Genomic DNA, 17,781 nt, shown 5'->3' with positions numbered 1-17,781 from the left:
CATTAAGCAGACGACAAGACGCTCCTGCACGCTCTGGTTGTCGAATTCTCTTTTTCTCAAGGACTATCCGCAGCTGAGCTCCTGATACAGTGCAGAATCTCACCTTGCTGTTGAATAACATTGGGATTCAGCACAGCATTGCAGCCAATTCCAGGAAAAAGCATTTGCAAGCCAGGATCCTGAATTCGTGCAGGCAAAAAGCATCATACAAACAAGCTATGGGAAGGACTGGTGAGGAAGCAAGTGAGTAGCAATCCAGGAGGTGGGTGTGAAAACAAGGAGGAACATACAGGGCTGTAATGGTTCATCTCCATGAGTCAGGAATAATGGCTGTGGATGAGAAGACCTGGAGGTCCAGTACTTGATTAAACAAACCTATGTGTCATCTTTTCACTGATGCTTAATGAGTTGTTGATCCTATTATCTCTCCCTGTTTGAAACCAGGATTCAAGTATAGCCCAGAAAACATCAAAGATGATGGAAATAAACAATTCTCACCATGGCCCCTACTGGCTTCGCTAGGTAATGGACTGGGCTCAAAAATCCTTCCAGCACCGTATGCCCAGGGATGAGTCAGAGGGTTTTTTTTTACCATGACAATGCCAGGAAAACAGATAACAGCAATTCCTGACCAAAGGAAAATTCAGGAAGCAACTGGGCTTTGAGAAATGCGGAGGGATCTGTGCAAACCACAGCTCAGGGGCTGGAAACCTCACTGCTTGTCAGGCTGCTCCCACCAGATGAGGTGGGGATGAAGCCATGGGTGTACCTGGGAGCCATCAGAAATGAGATGAGACTCTAGCTACGTTGAAATTGTTGTCTTGTGACACAAGGTTTCAAAGAAAATAGAACTTTCTGGCCAGTAAAGTGGCTGTTTCTGTCGTGTTCATACAGCCTAGTACTCATCTGGTCCTCAGGGAATACATGGTTTAATGCAATGTCCAGGTTCCCTGGCATATTTCTGGACTTCTTAATCTTTACTCTGTTTTTCTCCTTTTCCTGTTTCTCCTATGTCTCTTTAACCTAACAGCTGATCAGAGGCAATTCACTTCCATCTGATAAGATGATGACAGTATTATTTTTCTGGGTTTTTTTTTCCCAGCTATAATCAGTTTGGCAGTCATGGAGATGAGCTCCTGTAGTTAATTTTCTTATATGCCTATTTATTCTTTAAATGCCTTGAAAGTAAAATTTAATAGTCTCAGAAACTAAAAGATAGATTTGATTTTAATTCCTGTCATGTCACCCATGGAAACATCTACATGATCAGATATTACTGTTGTTCTTCGGCGGTTTAAGCTGTTTGGCTGACTTTCTCTGATAATGGGATAAATTCATGTAAAGTGAGGGCCGGATCTTCACCTCCACAGGAAACCGCATCCATTCAGCCTCCCTCGTCCATTGCCGGTGTAATCCAACGACTTCCATAACTGTCTTTGGGGAGCAAAACCATTCTCAGCCCTTTCTAGGGAGGCTGATCTAGGTAGGACCATGCGTGGGGGCTAGTGACCCAAACTGGGGTATGGATATGCCAAGCATTGCTCCTCCAAACCTCTGCAGGCCACCTTGAGGAAGGACCTAGAGGACACAGTGTCTTCCTAAATCACCAGCTCCCTTATTTCAGAGCAATACTCCTGGATGCTGCAAAGACGCGCCCCTACACGCAGACATAGCAGCTCTTGTTTTCAGTTTTTTGGCAAGCCTAGCGTTACACCTGTCTTTCCCTAGCTATCTTTCCATCCATCCGTCCAGCCACCCATCCATCCCATCAATGGGTCGAGTGGCAATCTTCGTATTTCTCTGTACTGCGGTCCTTACTCATTGCAAACCTCAATCCAAGCCAACCTTTTGGCATCACCAGACCTACTTCACACAGCAAAATCCTCCTCGAGGAACACAACGTAGGAGTGGGCGATAAATAACTTGCAGGTGTAAACAGAAAAGAACACTTTTGCGGTGCCCTGCAATGGCAGGAGGGCCAAGATATATTATCAGGCATAGAATTGTTTCTGTAACTAATATTTTGTTTTGTGTTACAGATAAAGCAGAACTAAACTAATTAACAATTATTTTTCCTCCCTTCTCTCCTGGCTTAAAACAACAAAAGAGCTCTTGCATCTCCAAAGTCAATTAGTCACTGGGCTAGAACATAGGCTTTTGACATTGTAATTAGACTTCATTAATGGATCGCCAAAGGCAGCAAGATGGAAACCTACTAGATGAGCCTCCCTTTGCATTTTCATTCAGCTAATTACATGCTTATCTTGGAAACAAAAGATGCTGCACACAACGAAAAAAAAAACACTTCTTTGTCCGAAATTGTGGAGCAGTGGGCTTATAGCGAAAGTCTCCCTGCTGGAGGTTGTAAAATCGTCCTTCTGCAGACATGGAAATTCTTTTCCCTCTCTTTGCTGCTGCATCCTACATATGACCAACGTTGCCACCAAGTCCCAAGTTCCTTTAGATCTTTTGGCGGAATAATTTATAAAATTCTGTCCTTTGGGTATGGAAAAAATCCTTGACCACTTTTTCCTCACCTCCCTGTGGGTGCTGAGCAGGCCCTTGAAAGACTGAGGCCCCCACTGCTCCCAAGGGCAGGAGGAAAGCTCTGTCTTCCAGCAGAGCTCTTTTGCCAACAAGATCCCACTGGGGAAGCAATTTTCTCATGCAGGTCATTGATATTATAACACAGGGCCATTAGTAATCAAATAAAAAAGTGCTTTCAATTAAACCGAGGGCTTCTAGCTTGGTAACATCTTTCAATAGCAATTTGTAACACTAATACAGTGTAATTGCTGCTAATGAATGGGTAGGTAGCAGACCAGTTATTATTATGATTTTTCTCCAAGCAACATCAGGCAGCGAAACCTGTCTCAGGCTGTATGAATTTACTGTTCTTTGTGAAAAGCAGCGAGCTTCCTCCCTCTTAGTCCTCTGAGGTAATTCAGTGAACAGACAGTTTAAGGTCCTGGTAAATTTATGTTGTGCAAATTATTATTTGTCGTTTTATGTTCAACTTGGGAAGAGTCTTCAACAAGCCAGAGTACGCTACCCTGCGTAATTCCTTTAATGATGAACTTGCTAAGGATCAGAGCTCTGGCCATAAATTGTAAGTGGCTTCATACTTCAGATAGTCGTTTGGACTTATTTATTTTTTAATCACCCATCATGGCTGGAACTGTTTTGCGAGTTTTACAGTTGTGGTACTTCACTGTTCTGTGGCCTCTTCCCACTATTATATACTGTGTAGATTAGACTAGAGGTAACTGCTCAGCATTTATTGTTATCTGTCCTCAGGTAGTGCTGTGTTCTTCGGTGGAGATCAGATTGCTATCACTCTCCTCTGGATGGAGAAAGGGAGCCCTAGGGATGCAGAGCAGGCAGCATCGTGAAGTGCTCGATGCATCGTGCAGGGCACTGTAGGGATGGGGAGGCAGGGAGAGTCCTTGCTCTCCAGGGCTACCCGAAGGCAGGTGAAGGACAAGGCGCACGGGCAGTTTCACAGCGAGGCAATGAGGGGCGTTACTTCCTACAGCTCTGAGCACACTCACACACCTCTGATTCTCCACCCCGGATGATGGAGACCTGTCCACAACCAACAGACTCTTGGCACAGCGATGGAGGGCTCCTGCCGAATTACCATGTACGAGCATCTCTGCAGGCAGCAAGGAACATGAATGGGTATTGCAGCGGTTGCGCTCGCATCGTGTGCCACGGCTCCCCGGAGCCTCAGGGACTGCTGTTAGACCTTTCAGAAAGGCAGAAAATTAATAAACCACCTACATGGGGGAAATCACTCCCTGACCTTTCACACAGTTAAACTTCAGAGTAATCACCTGACACTTCTGGTTTTTATCAGTGTACCCACAAATTAGCCACAGTGTCTCACCAACTAATAGGAAGAAAGTAATTACTGGTGCTACCGCTAGAGCTGGTAGCAAGGGCTACTCTGGGAAATAAAGGATTAATTTCAAATATATATGTAGGAGATCTTGATAGCAGCAGGTGTAAGGGGAAAAGAAAATTTAAGGTAGATATAAATGCGGGAAGAGAGATACAATAGCAGAAGTGAAAGTCTATTTGGAACTGAAGTGCAATCTTTTTAGCATATAGGACAGTGATGGAAACTTCTCAAAGCCAGAGGTCATTTTCTTTTAGTAATAACTGAACGAAGTGAGAAAGCTCACCGAGTCTGTAGTGACAGAAAGGTGTTTTTTCTTCATGTCTCCGGGCCTGTCCCTAAAATCAGAACTGGGGGGAGGGAGGGGTGAGATCGGGCTGGCATAAGCCAACAGAACTCCATCTGCTTAACACCGACCGTCCGAGATGACACGTTGTAGAAAACCCCCATGTGCTGTGCTGGGATGGGGTGCAAGGGCAGGTAGGAATTTGGCTGAAACAGGATCCAGCCTGTGTCTTCCTGGTCACCAGGGTGTACCAAGGGGCCTGGGATGCTTCTCCTCTCCCCACGCTGGCCCCTCAGCATGGCTAGGCTCGGAGAGCTGCGTCCTCTTCCAGACAGGCAGCGGGGGCTTTGAGAGCACGTCTGGGTCACAGCCTCACACTCTATAGGATCATACTGGGCCACGTTTTTTAACCGAGACCTCCAGTTTCTCCATATCCCCAGCCTATTCTGGAAAGCCTCAGAACACCAGATGCTGAGAAAATAGGGAGATAGCTGGCTGGGTGTGTAAAGGGGAGCGTGATGGATGTGGGACAGAAAGGAGCATTGCTTTAAAAGGCATGCGGCTTCCTGGCCTGGATGAGGCTGGCTGCCTCGGAGCATGAATAAAAGAAAAGAAAAAGCTGTGTTCGTACTTTTCAGGTAAGTTTTCCTGAGCAGAGGACATTTGGGACAACAGCTACAGCAGAGAGGGGCAAACCCCCCCCCCCCAGCAGAGCAGCTGGTGGGCTCAGCGGCCCCCACGCCACGTGCGTGCGGTCAGATGCAGACCTGCCCTGCAGGAAACCTGGCTCCGGGCGACCACCCACAGCCTTGGCCGTGTGCTGAATGAAGAAACAGCTCTGGACGGGCGAGACACAGAGCAGGAGTCAGGTTGGCTTTTCTGACAGTGTGTTGCACCACAGGGTGGACCCAGAGGTGGGGAGGGACTGGGCGCAGCCATTGCCCAGTGCCTTGTGAAATGAACTGGGAGCATGGGGACCCCATCCCTCCCGTCTCCCCATGTTACACCCTGGCACGTTCAGTGGAGGCTCACACAACGCAGACCCCCTGGCGTGCGGGAGCATCCCTGCCACCATGTACATCCCTGGGCACCCAGAGGAGCCCAATGCTTGTGCTGGGCTCTGCTCATAGGGCACATCCCTTGCCCCACACCGCACTGGATGGAGCCTGCTAGGGAACCTGTGGTGGTGACTTGGCTTTGGGGAAGCCCTGCACCGTGGCAAGAAACACAAAACCCCACAATCCTTTTGGAGGCAGCAGGATTAGGCCAGCAGGGTGTCCCTGGGACACCCTCTCAAGGGTGCCCTTCGCAGCAGCAGGTGAAGGTGAGGTGGGGGGAGCAGCGTCAGCAATGCAAAAGCTGCTTTTCAGGAGAGCAAGGGGGCTGTAAGCCAGGCTTTCCATCTCCCTCACACAGTGCCGGGATGCTCAATCCTTGCAATATGTCACCGTGGTCACTAGATGTCCCCATCTGAATACAAATGACAACGTGCCGCCCCCAAACCAGACCTACACCCCCACACCACTACCCAGTTGTTCTCCTTGACACTGACAGTAATTAAAGATAACACCACTTAGCCTTCTGTCATTTGCACTGAATCAGTAATGTTTGATTTGTTTAACCTTTGCATCAAAAAAAGGTAAACAAACAACCAAGCACCTCTGCCGGGTGTGCGGCGCTGATCGGGGAATCAGCGGCGGCTGCGGGTAGCAGGGGGCTACAGGAAGGTTGCACCGAGGCCGTGCTTACTCCTTGGCCCCAGTTTGATGCACCCGGTTCGTATCTTGCATCCTCTGTGCACCACCGGGCCGGTAGGACTCTTCCCCTGTGCTGCCTCTCGGCCCTGTTCTTGGAGGGAACAGGAAGGAAAAGACGCTGGTTCTTTCCCGAAATGGTGCTGAGCCGAGCCAGAATGGCAATAGCGAGCGCTCCCATCTCACTTTTTGTGTTGGGAGCATTAATTAACCCTGAGGTTGAGCAGAGTGGTCCGATTGCCTCCCGGTAGCCTGAGGTGAGGGAAGGGAAGGCACAGAAGCGATGTGAACTCCCCGGGTCCAGGGAGTGACGTTGGAGGTCGGAAACAAGGACGGCCAAACCAAACAGCATGAGCTGGCCACGAGTAAAGGATGGATGTGAGCTTTTCAGTTATCAGAGGTTCAGGAGAGGGCGTTCATGGCAGGGAACACTTGAAGTGTTTGGAGATGAACTGGACACAGCCTTGAGCAACCTGCTCTGTGTTTGCCCTGCTCTGAGCAAAGTGCAGAACCAGGGACCGCCAGATGTCCCCTCCCACTCATACCACTCTGTCCTGACATCCCTGCTCCAGACTCTTTCCTGGCCCCTGTTGGTACAAGCCTGTAGCTTGGCTGCCGCTGTCTGGATCCTGACGTTACCCAGCTGGCTGTCACCACGCTGCACCACTGCACAGAAGTCCTCGCAAGAAGATTAATGGCATTACAGCATCCTCTGCAACCACTCTGTCCTGACCTAAGGCCTGCGCCAGCAGGCTTTTGGTCCCAAACCGGCTTCTCTACCATCAGACTTCAGGAGGGCTCAGAAAGCTGTGACCTCCTCTCATATCTCCCTGTCTGCATCCCTTGACGCAGTGCATGAACAAGACCTCATGGAAAGGCGTTGGATGCCTTGTTGCACAGGCTGTTTCCTCCACAGGGGCAACCTCCATCCTTGATCTTATACCGAGGACAGCCAGAACATTTTCTCCCACGGTGGGCTGGTTCCCAGACAAGGATGGCGATGAAGGAAGCTGGGCCGTTCCTCTGGCCGAAGCCGGCTGTGGGCAGTCCTTGTGGCAGCACTAAGCTCTCCCCTGCTGCCCGCACTCCTTTTTCCAACTCCTCTGTCTTGTTTCACCTGGCTGCTTATCTCAGACTTAATATTTCCAGGTCATTTAAGCTGCTTTATTTCCTTAAGGAGAGGCAAGTGGAGACTCTAACTGGAGTTGATAAATCCTTAGACTTTGACCTCAACATTTATCTGCTTAGGCCGATGCTTTCCATTTCTCCAGGCTGTGCAGAGGAGGACAAGTAGCTCCATTTCCCTTGGAGACAGGTTTTCATTTAATGGCAGAGGGTGCCTCCATGGCAGACCTCCCCACCTCCTCTTGCAGAGTGCCCTCCTTGGGGATGCTGATCTTTACGCTCAGGGTTTATTCAGCCTGGGATCAGCCATTCCCTCTTCAGTGGCCTGATTTTGTTATGCCAGCACACAAACGTCCCACAGGGATGATGTTGTTTTTTCTCTCTCAAAAGAGAGATCAGAGAACTGATTGGACTGTGTGACAGGGCTGATCCCATAATACATCCAGGAACTGCAAGGCATCGTCTCCCACATCACAGGAAAATGGCCCATGGCCAAAGGAAGAAAAAAAAAAGCAAAAAAAACCTCTAATAGCAGGCCATTATCTCATGACAATGTCTCTGTTAACACACGCTAACCCTTCCGATGTGCTTAGAAATCTGAGAAATTAAATGAAAGGTGCTGTCGCTAAGGAGTTTATATTTAGTGTTTCTGTCCAAGTGGAGAAATGGGAAGTGGAATTTGAGACAGCAGTCCTGCAGGCTTAAGGAAATAGATTGAAAAATGCATTTGGAGTGCGGAAACAGCATAAAACATGTTGCAGTTTGGCTCATTTGGGATTCCAGTCATACGGGCAGCAACACTGTGGAGGATTTAGCTTGCCAATCAACATCTTATTTATTTCCTCTGAACAGGATATCTTTATTCTGTGGCCGTCTCTGCCTCCAACATCTATGGAGATTGCAAAATCAAGCGGCTTGGCTCATTTTTTTTTTGTTGATTTGTTTTGTCCAGAGCAGCATGAGAAGTAGGAAAATATCAATACTAAGGAGAGAGCTCCTTGGCACCGTGGGGTGGATGCAGACTCATTCACCTCCAGGTCACCCAGCTGTGTCTGGCTCAGATACAGGGATTACACGGTGGTGAGGCTCGAGCTCAGCTTGACAGGGATCATCTGCTTGGTCTTGGGTAGAAATACCTGCCTTAGGCTGGGGTGGATGAGGAGAGGAGCAAAGCGATTTAGAGAAGGACAAAGACAGACTGGAAAAGAAAATCCAGCTTTCCTGCCTCGCATACTCTCGCCGCCTGAAGCAGGGTCCCAGGTGCGCACGGTTCACGTCTGGTGGCCTGTGCGACACGAGTAAGGCCCAGAGCTCAAGCGGGGAGCAGTTCTCAGCTGCCGGCACCGGAGGCACAAACCCCGGCAAAAGGCTGGACCCAGAGCCTGCGGGGTCCTGTCCAAAGCCCAGCCTCTCCCCAGCAGGGAATGCGGTACCCAAGGCAATGCAATGGAGCCACTGCCCCCAGGGTTTCCAGCCTCTCTGGGCTGCAGCAAGAGCGTCCCTTCACTCCCCTCCAGGACCTCTTGGATGGCTTCAGCTTCATGGGGCATCCTCATGGTCTTCCCGGATCCCTGGAGCTCCCAGAAGTCAGAGGGGGTCCTGCTCTTTTGTAAACGCGAGGGCTGCCCTGGCAGCCAGGGGACAGGTATTGTTTCGGGGGGGGGAAACAAACCAGAACAAACTACTTGAAACAGAAACAACTGTTTGAGGTTAGCTCTTGTTTTGGTTTGGTTTTTTTTTTTTTGAAGCTTCTCCAGAACTCCCAGGGTGGAAGAAAGCGTTTAAATTCTCATTTTCATTCTGCTCAAGAAAAAAACCTTTTCCTGCAGTTGTTCCCTCTAAAAAAGAATCTGATTTTTTTCCACTAACCCCCCCGAATCAAATAAAGAAAAAGGGTCATTTAAATGAAAGCCAGTGCTCAGAAGGATTAATACATTAAATTAGATGTAGTGATATAAAACCACGCTGGAACCATTTCTTCAATGAATTATTTAGATAAGAGACCTTCCTATTAAAAATGAATTTTTGCCATTGTTTTTCCCTGAAAATATTTGAACTCTACTAAAAAAGAAACAACTTTCCAAAAAGAGCCATCAGAAAATATCTCTGGATTCAAGTTAATATAACATTATGTTTGGTTTGGGATTTTAGAACTGGAAAAACAGACTTTTTTGCAGACAAAAATACAGTAGCTGCAAGGCAGTGGGGAGGAGGGCCACACACCAAAACATTTAAGCAAAAAATGTTTTTTGCATAAAAAATAATATCAAGATTCACAGATTAAGTTAGAAAGAAACAGTATCATTTCAGTGTGTTGAAACACAGCCAACTGTCATTTTTTGGGAGGTTGTTTTGGGGTTGGGTCCTCCCCCCAAGTTTCATGTTCCTCCCACTTAAAAAAAAATAAATGCAGTATACCAAAATAACGTCCCTCACTTAAACCACTTCTAACAACAGGTTTTCCTACCTCATTTTCTGCAGGGAAGGTGTTGGTTTCCTGAGGAGCTCTGCGATGGCCCAAGCGTCTCGGTGGTGAGCAGACCTCAGCCTTCTACCCCTCCGGGCAACCAGCCTGCTCCCAGCTCAGCTGGGGTCAAGGTTTCTCACAGAGCCTAGCGGACAGCTCTTTACAAAGACTAGCACCATGAATTTCTACTAAATTAAATTACTAAATGCTGCAGGACCTCTGAAATGCTGGTTATCTTCAACTCTCCACATTCCTTCATCGTTTCGGTTCATCGCATTGCAGCTTCAGGCGGCGCCACCTCCGCTTTCGCGCTGCTCTGCAGCTGGCCCCGAGAGATCTCGCCCACCGCGGCACCCCCGTCCTCACGTCTGGAAGGCCGAGAGGCACAAGCAGGCACAAGGCTCGACAGCATCACTTACGGGTAGAGCTGACAGTAAAAGCCCAGGTCCCAGCTGTGAGCGTGAGCTCATCTGGAGCAGGCTGAGCGCCTACACTGGTGCATCAGCCCCCCCGGACCCAACGGAGTTCGGGTGCTGATGAACTGGGTGCTGCCCTCTGACAGGCAGAGAGGTGCCGTGTCTGAAGAACTCGCAGCCTGACTGATAAAAGACACCTGTGTGGTGAAAGGGCCACGGGGCAGAAGGACGGCAGACCTGACGCAGACTTGCCTTGCTAAGAAGGAATGGCCCACAAAGCTACTTTACGCCTCAGGGCAGCACCAAAGCCTCCCCAGGAGAAGCTTCTGAAGGAAAAAAATGTTCTGTGGGTGAACGTTCAGAGGGTGAAAGTCAGCACAGGGCACATCACGGTTAAAACCTAAAGTCTAGAGATGTTGCCTAGCAAAGCTAGTGTCTAGGCTTCAGAGGAACTGGTGTGACCCAGAGGCTCATTCATCGCCTCTGCATGGGAGTCGGTCCCACCCAGAACGGATACTTTTTCTTTCTTTTCTTTCACTCATTTGTTTCATCCTTCAGGGGAAAAAAAAAAAAAAAAAAACAAGATAAAACATCAGTCCCTTTTTAGCGTGGGGCAGAAGGGAAGGAATCCTATTGATAATAACAAGTGCTGATGAAGAGGAAGCACATCTGCAGAGGATACTTTCCAATAGATTATTGTCTGCTGGGTGTCGCCGGCCCATTTCCTCCCATCTGAATTCTGCTGGTGGAAGCACTCCCGAGAGACACAGCTTCACATCTGTACACAACACCAGAGCTTAGAAGAAATGTGAATCCTGGCTTTCAAATGCCAGTAATGAGAGGAGAGCGGGGGAGTAAGAATTGCTTCTTTTATTAATCAAATTCCCCCCTCCCATCTGCACCGCCTGCCATCATCCATTCTGGAGAGCATCATCTAAGCACGAAGGCATGCCTGCCTCGCTGCTTGTGAAGTCTATTGGTAGAGTAGCCTCAGGTACCAGGTACTCAATTTGACAGTGCTACCACTGCCAGGGCTCTGGCAGCTAATGGAGGACTTTGTTTAGCTGCCTGGAGGGGTGATCCATCACACAGAGTTCAGGCCTGACTGCAGATGGAGGACGCCTGGCTCACGAGAGTGATAGCAATCAGGGTACCTAGGGTAAGGACAAGGAAAGAGAAGCATTCATACTCATCCGTTTAATCATCAGCGATTCCTAACCCATCACTCCTCAGCACCAAAGCGCTGCGATGCCTGAGGGGAGAACGCAGCCTAGGGCAGAAGCAGACTCGCAAAGAGGAAGCTGTCAGGAAATACAAGGGAAGAGCAAATCGTCAAGGCACAGGCAAGGTCAGAAATCAAAGATCTCCTAATGCTTCCTAGCAGAGGAGGAAACCCAGCTTCAATTTATTGCAAGGGAAATGGATAAAACGAGGATGTCTTTGCAGGGGAAAATCATAGGAGCTGGGTCTCAGCCAGGTCTCCAGCGGCGCTTCTCTTGCGACGGGCGGCTGACCAGGGATCGGTCATTCCCGGGGGCTCAGACAAGCAATACAGCCATTAATTCCACACGGGGTACAGCTGCCCACCTGGGACCAGTAAGAACCAGTTTCGAATTTTCAAATTCTTGTCATAGCCAGTGTCACTGAGAAGGCATGGGGCTGGGAGTCCGGCGTCAGCACCTCTGGCCCAGGCCTCCATGCACTGCTGGCCCACTGAGCCCTGAGCACAAGGCAAGGGCAGGAGCGGGGGTCCAGGCTGTTCCAGCACGATGCCTCTGCTGACAAGCACTAACCAAAATCATGTCAGCACCGAAGTGGAGGTGTTTCCTCCAGACTGCAGCTCAGGCTCTCAGCACAGCTGTTTTGCTGCCGTGGGCTGCTCTTACTGTAACCGCCTGCGTCTGCAGACGGTGCTGTCTCCCCAGTGACCGGGATAAGTGACATGTGGGACATGGGGCAGTGTCCACCTGCAACACCCCTGGTGACCTGAGGCCGTCAGCTCATTTCACCGTGTCAGCGCTGGCCAGCACCAGCTGCTGCTCGCTCCTGGACTGACAGGCCTCGTGATTCCAACCCTTTTTATTTTTTCCTTCTTTTTTTTTTTTTTTTTTTTTTTTGAGATTTCTTTGACAAGCCACTGAGCTCAGCTGCAAAGCATCAGCTTCTCCCTGGCCTACCAGGGATATAATTTACACCCTCAGAAGTGAAGCAGCTGTGAGATGATCCACGTATCAGAATGGGGATATCTCCACTGCAGAGTGGCAGCAGGAGCAGAATACCCGTGGCTGACGCCAGGAACACCCACGGTCCAGGGGTGGGAGAACCAGCAAGAGAGCACTGCTGCTGCAGCTTTTTGCTCTCTCCCCAGTGCTCCTCTTTCGGGGTCCAACAGCTCCTGGGAACTGAGTTTAGGGTTCATGTACATCACGGCATCTTGCAGCCACTGGTACAGGCCTGTGGAAACCCCTGGTGCTGGCCAGGTACGCTGGAAGGCTGATCTGAGCATCAGCCTGACTGACAGAGCTCCCATTCAGGGCACTGTGCCATGGTGGTATCAGGCCTGAGAAATTGTACCTGAGCACTAGTCCATGCTGCAAAACTCCAAAGAGCGCAGGTCCTGCTTGTTCTTGGAGGGTGGAGATGCTGGAAAGACCCAGATCTGCATTAGATATGATTCAAATCGCTTGCAAGAGCTGACTCTTGTGAAAAGTATGAGGAAAATCGGGTCAGGAAAAGGGGGTTAGTCCTGCTTTTGCAGGTAAAAAACCTTCAATGCAAAGGGTAAATGACTCACCCTACATCACCACACGCCTCTTCAGCAGAGCAGTCTCTCCAACATACTGCAAGACCCTCTTCAGACTGGGGCGCTTTCTGATACATGCACTCTATTATTCTAGACAAAGCCATTTCCAACTTGACTTGAGGATAAAAGGATTTGTGTAACTTTCTGTGGCCCTGTTTACCAGCAAGAACGTGTGATTTCCATTAGCATCAGCAGAAGTGATGAACCTGCACCTGTGAGGGGGAAAAAAAAGGAAACGCACGCCCCAAAATAAAAGTGACACCATGTAAAGCATAATACATTTGAAGCTTTTCATCAATCCCATTAAGGAGAAGTGGTATCTGCACTCCTGCAGTCAAAATCCTACCTGCAACACTGCCAGTCTGGCTTAGACGAGCTTGTTCCTCCTTGAAGCCTTTTTCAGATATAAAGATTGCCTTGTGCTGAGGTGATATTGAACTGATTCCAAACAAATTTTAGGATGTTTCAGGCATTAAAGTTCTTCACGAAGGTCACCGGTTATATGGTACAAGCGGCTCCTTTTCAATCTACCCTTTAGTTTCAATTTACAGTTCTGCAGAGAAACAGAGTGCTGATTCCTGGTTTCAAGAGAAAATAAAACAAACTCGTGGGGAGCATGGGCAGAAGTCTTTGAATTTGATTGCAGCAACTCCTTTGCAGTAGCTGGACCTTTGATCTTGTGTCTAAAAGCACGTTCTTTGCTGGTATGAGATTAAAGAAAAGTGCAAAACCAAAGAAACGTCGCCGCCTTTGGGTCTCCTTGGTGTAGAGCCGTCAGCCTGCTCGCTTACCTCTGGGCACGTGGCAGGCCACCAAGGGGCCTTGTGAAATCCAGGGGGGAAGACAGGGAGGGCGCAGGGGGAAAGTCAGAGACTGCCGGTACGGAGGCGGACTCTTGTGCGCGGTAATGCAAAAAAGGTCATGCCTCTGACTCTTTTCATGGGCTGCTGAGGAGAGAAATGTGACAGCGAATGATCGGCGGTACGAGCCTGCAGAAAGCGGGGGCAGAGCTCTGCAGGTAGGGCTGCTGGGAGTCTCCTGGAGGACAATGTGGTGAGGCACCCGAATGATGGAAGAGTGTTAATGAGACAGATGTGCAAGAGAGGAAAATGGTAGTGGTGCTTTGACCATGATGGTCTAAGGATTCCATGGAGACATGGTGTGCAGGGAGAGGTAATAGCTTCTATTAGAACAATTGGTATCATTGAGGGGAAAAAATGACTAGCTTTTGAGCACCCGGTCATTGCAGAGCTAGGAAAAGGAAATTGGGGTGAAGTATTACAAAAAATACATGGAGAGAGAACCTGACATACGCATTTGTATAGCTGATGGGCTGGGTGGTAGATCTGTTGTCTGATGCTCTTTTGGGGCATTTCCATTCATGCTGGCAGGGTGTAAAATGTTTCTGAATCAGAGTGGAATGACTCACATTTCCCTTGTTCTCATGTTTACTTATGTAAATGATAACAGTAAGCTCAGGACAGATGGAGCTGGATCCTCCTTGCTCTCACACAATGTACATTTTTCCTTCAGTAGCCAGGACTACTGCTATGCGTTGTTATGTACTGCAGTCAGAGATACATTGGTGCAGTGAGCCGTACAGGAGATGTATAGACAGTAGGAATCAAACCAAATATCCTCAGGGTGAGAGCCAGTGTTCTCTATTTATGGGGAAACAGGAAATTCACTTATTCGAAAACAGCAGGTTAGAGGCAATTTTCATTGCCAGGGGCAGCTACTAGAGGGAGACATTGCCACACTCGCTAAGCCGGGGCTGCCTAATTCGTGGCAACATGCCCGTAATATCGCTCAAATAATGAGCAAAATGAATGCATTAGTATCAAACCTAACTGAAGAGGACCATTGACCCAACTGAATCACCAGCAGTCCCTGGTATCGTCACATCTGCTTCCACCTGCAGGTGGTCCCCCACTACCTCCACTGCTCTAGAGGCCACGGATTGTTCTGGGGAGCCTGAATAGCTTGTCATTTTTCCAATGTTAAAAACCCAACCTTTCTCTTCTGCTGTCATTTTTGCCCCTGTTTAAGGAAGGTCCCTCCCCATATGATGCATTCCTTCAGCAGAGGGGACTCTGCGGTTGTTTGTTGGCTTCCCCTGTGATCTCCAGGGTCTTCTGCTTTCCAACTCACCAGCCTGTTTGCACACTGAATTGTTCCTTTTATTTCTGAAAAGGGCTGATGACCTCTCTTAGTAGAGCATCTTGGAAGTGTCGCTTGTCTGCAGGTTATTTAGCATTTCAATGCCAGCACACAGTGTAAAGCAGCACCAGTACTCTTTTATTCACTAGCAGTCCTTAAGTCAACTTGATTTGTTTCGAGGGCTTTTTTTTTTTTTTTAATTTAGATTATATTAAAAACTAACACGAGAAATTTTAACTTATTATTTATCCTTTGATAAAGACGAATAAAGTAAGATAAAACGTTACCGGAATTTTTCACAAAACAATGCCACAACTGCAGAGTGGATTTCCTTCTTTTCTGACCACTGATGGCTGGGTTTAGGTGCCAGCAGAAACTGTTTGTCCTCTCTTCATTAGGACAGAAAGCAAGCGCAAATACGATGGAAATACTTGAGACTTGAAAGCAGAAGCAGACAATTCTGTCCACCTCACTTGTCTTTAGAGAAAGCAGGAGCCATGAATCAGAGGGAAATTGCTTTAATCTTGCTATATATTAATAATACTCAATTTCATTTATTGTGAGCAAGAGGAATACAGACCCCCCCTGCTCCTGCTACGTTCATAATTTATCCCCAGCCAATTAACTCCTGCTGATGCAGAATTAATAAACTATTATATTATTGATGCCAAAAAGTGGGCATGGCATTCTCTGTCTTTCTGACAGTGTTGTGAAAAGTTATGTGCATGATTGCAAGAGCAAGGAGAATTTTCCACACTTCCTTTTGAGCGAAGCTGTGGGAGGCGATGCCCTGTGGGAACCATGCCTCAGTTCTCAGCCCACTACTAACGCTGTGGCCACCCTCACCTGGCTTTGCTCAAAATGCTGAAACCTATCCACGTCCCTCAAAGTTTCCAGGGGCAATGGTATTGCTGAGGCCAATTAACGAGGTCAAATGGTGGATTTTCCATGTTTGCCTCATGACTAAGATGCACAGCCACTTTAGATATTAAAAATAATTAAAGGTAGCAATTAAGTTCAGGATAGGATTCATCTCACTTAGCTAGAAGTCAGTGAAGTGTGCTGCTACGGCTCAAATCGACCCTGCAGACTCCTTTCAAAGTCAGTGAAGAGAGAAAGGCACCATGAGGAGCAATTCTTCTAACCAGTGTAGACACCTATTTCAAGAAGAGGTGAAACGCACCCCAGGCAGCCCTGACTCCGCCAGCTGGAACCGCAGGCGAGAGGCCTGCGCTGCCAGCACCCGCACGGAATGGGAGAAAGCCCCTTGCTGTGCAATCCCGGTACTTTCAGAAGGTCACCCATGCCACCTTCTCCTGAGGTGGGTGAGGTGTGGAAGTGAAAAGGGGACTGCATGACTAGCTTATCCTGGTGCCAACCTTTTAGACAGCCAGGGTTTGGGCAGGTGAGCCTCAGGACCTCGGTGATGTGGGGAGGCAGCCTGTGACTATGGTGATGAGGTGCTTAGTGATCCCAAGATGCCTTTTGTAAAATACCGCAGCCATCTGGTCCCAGGTGGCATCTTCAATTCCCTTCCTACCTAATGACCTGCACAATGAACCCACCCATTACCAAGAGACCGCTGATGGGAGCTGGCTCTCTTCTAAGTGCTACAATCGTTTATGCTGCTTGTGCAATACAAAAGGATTTTTAGTGCAGTAAATGTAAGTTATTCCCACAAAAAAAGCCACTCTGCAGTGTCATGACGATGAACAGCTTTTATATTGCCTCAGATCCATACCTCCCCTGCCCTCGTAGGAAGCTCTAAAGCGGTGGGTAGTGTTGGACAAAGCCATGGCTCTGCCAAGCAGGTCCTTGTTTGGAAATTTGGGTTTGTTCAAACCTAACCTATTTGAGGGAATATATCTTTTCTGTAAGCAAACATTTCTTTGACCTACAACACCTCTTTTGTTTTGGCCAGAAACAGTAAACGGGGCCTGACTGCCCCATAATCAAGGACAGGGCTGTTTTCTTTTTGGCTATGACGGAGGTCAAAAGGCTAAAGGCTCCCTAGGGCCTCTTCAGTGTCTGCACTGGAACCTCTGGCTTCTGTGGTCCAGGCAAATGCCCTTGCTGCCAGCCCGTCACCTACTCTGGATGAGTGACCTTGCTGCTGCATTTCTGTCGGAGCTTCTCCATTGCTATAACTGAGCCTTGCAGCAGAGACTGTCCCTGCTGAACACCCAAACTCTTACTGTCTCTTCCCAGACACAATTCTCAACTTTTCTGGTCTCTCAAGGGGGAAAAGTAAAGCCCATAAAACAAATAACTCACTATCTAGCCAACCAAGCAACTCGCCCCACCTCCCCAAATATTTTTGTTTCAGTGCAACATGAAATAGAGAAACAAATGTTGAAATATTTGTTTAGTTTCTGCAGTGATAAATTCCTCCCTGCTCTGCAGTGGGCTCAAGGCTCAATATCTGGCTCATGTAAAGTTTTATTTAAAAACTGAAAAGTCCATGTAAACAAAGTTGAAGTGCTATTGCTTCTAAAGACAGCTCTGGGCTTTTCTCTATGGTAACCTCGCAGAAGGTAATTAGGGAGCCATAGCAACAGCTACACCTCCTAGCATACTGTCTGCTCTCTCTCAAATACTGTGCAAGCTCCAAAACATACAGGCAAGCATCCTGGGGATGCCAGACTGGTTTACATTATGTAAGAGGCAATTGATGTTTCCCAACATCACTTGGGGCTTTGTTTTTGGCAATGTTCTGTTTATTTCTGCTTCAGTGTGTGAACAGGAGACGCTGGCCAAAAGCTGTAATCATGTGTCCCTGCCTTATGTGGGAAGCCAGGCATGCCGTGTGTCTGTCCATGCTGTGCTTGGATCCATGTCCTGCAGCCATCGCTGCAGTGGGGGTGATGCT

The sequence above is a fragment of the Phalacrocorax carbo genome, chromosome 22 (genome assembly GCF_963921805.1).
Source record: "Phalacrocorax carbo chromosome 22, bPhaCar2.1, whole genome shotgun sequence".
Taxonomy (NCBI): domain Eukaryota; kingdom Metazoa; phylum Chordata; class Aves; order Suliformes; family Phalacrocoracidae; genus Phalacrocorax; species Phalacrocorax carbo.
This window is presented reverse-complemented; position numbering follows the sequence as displayed.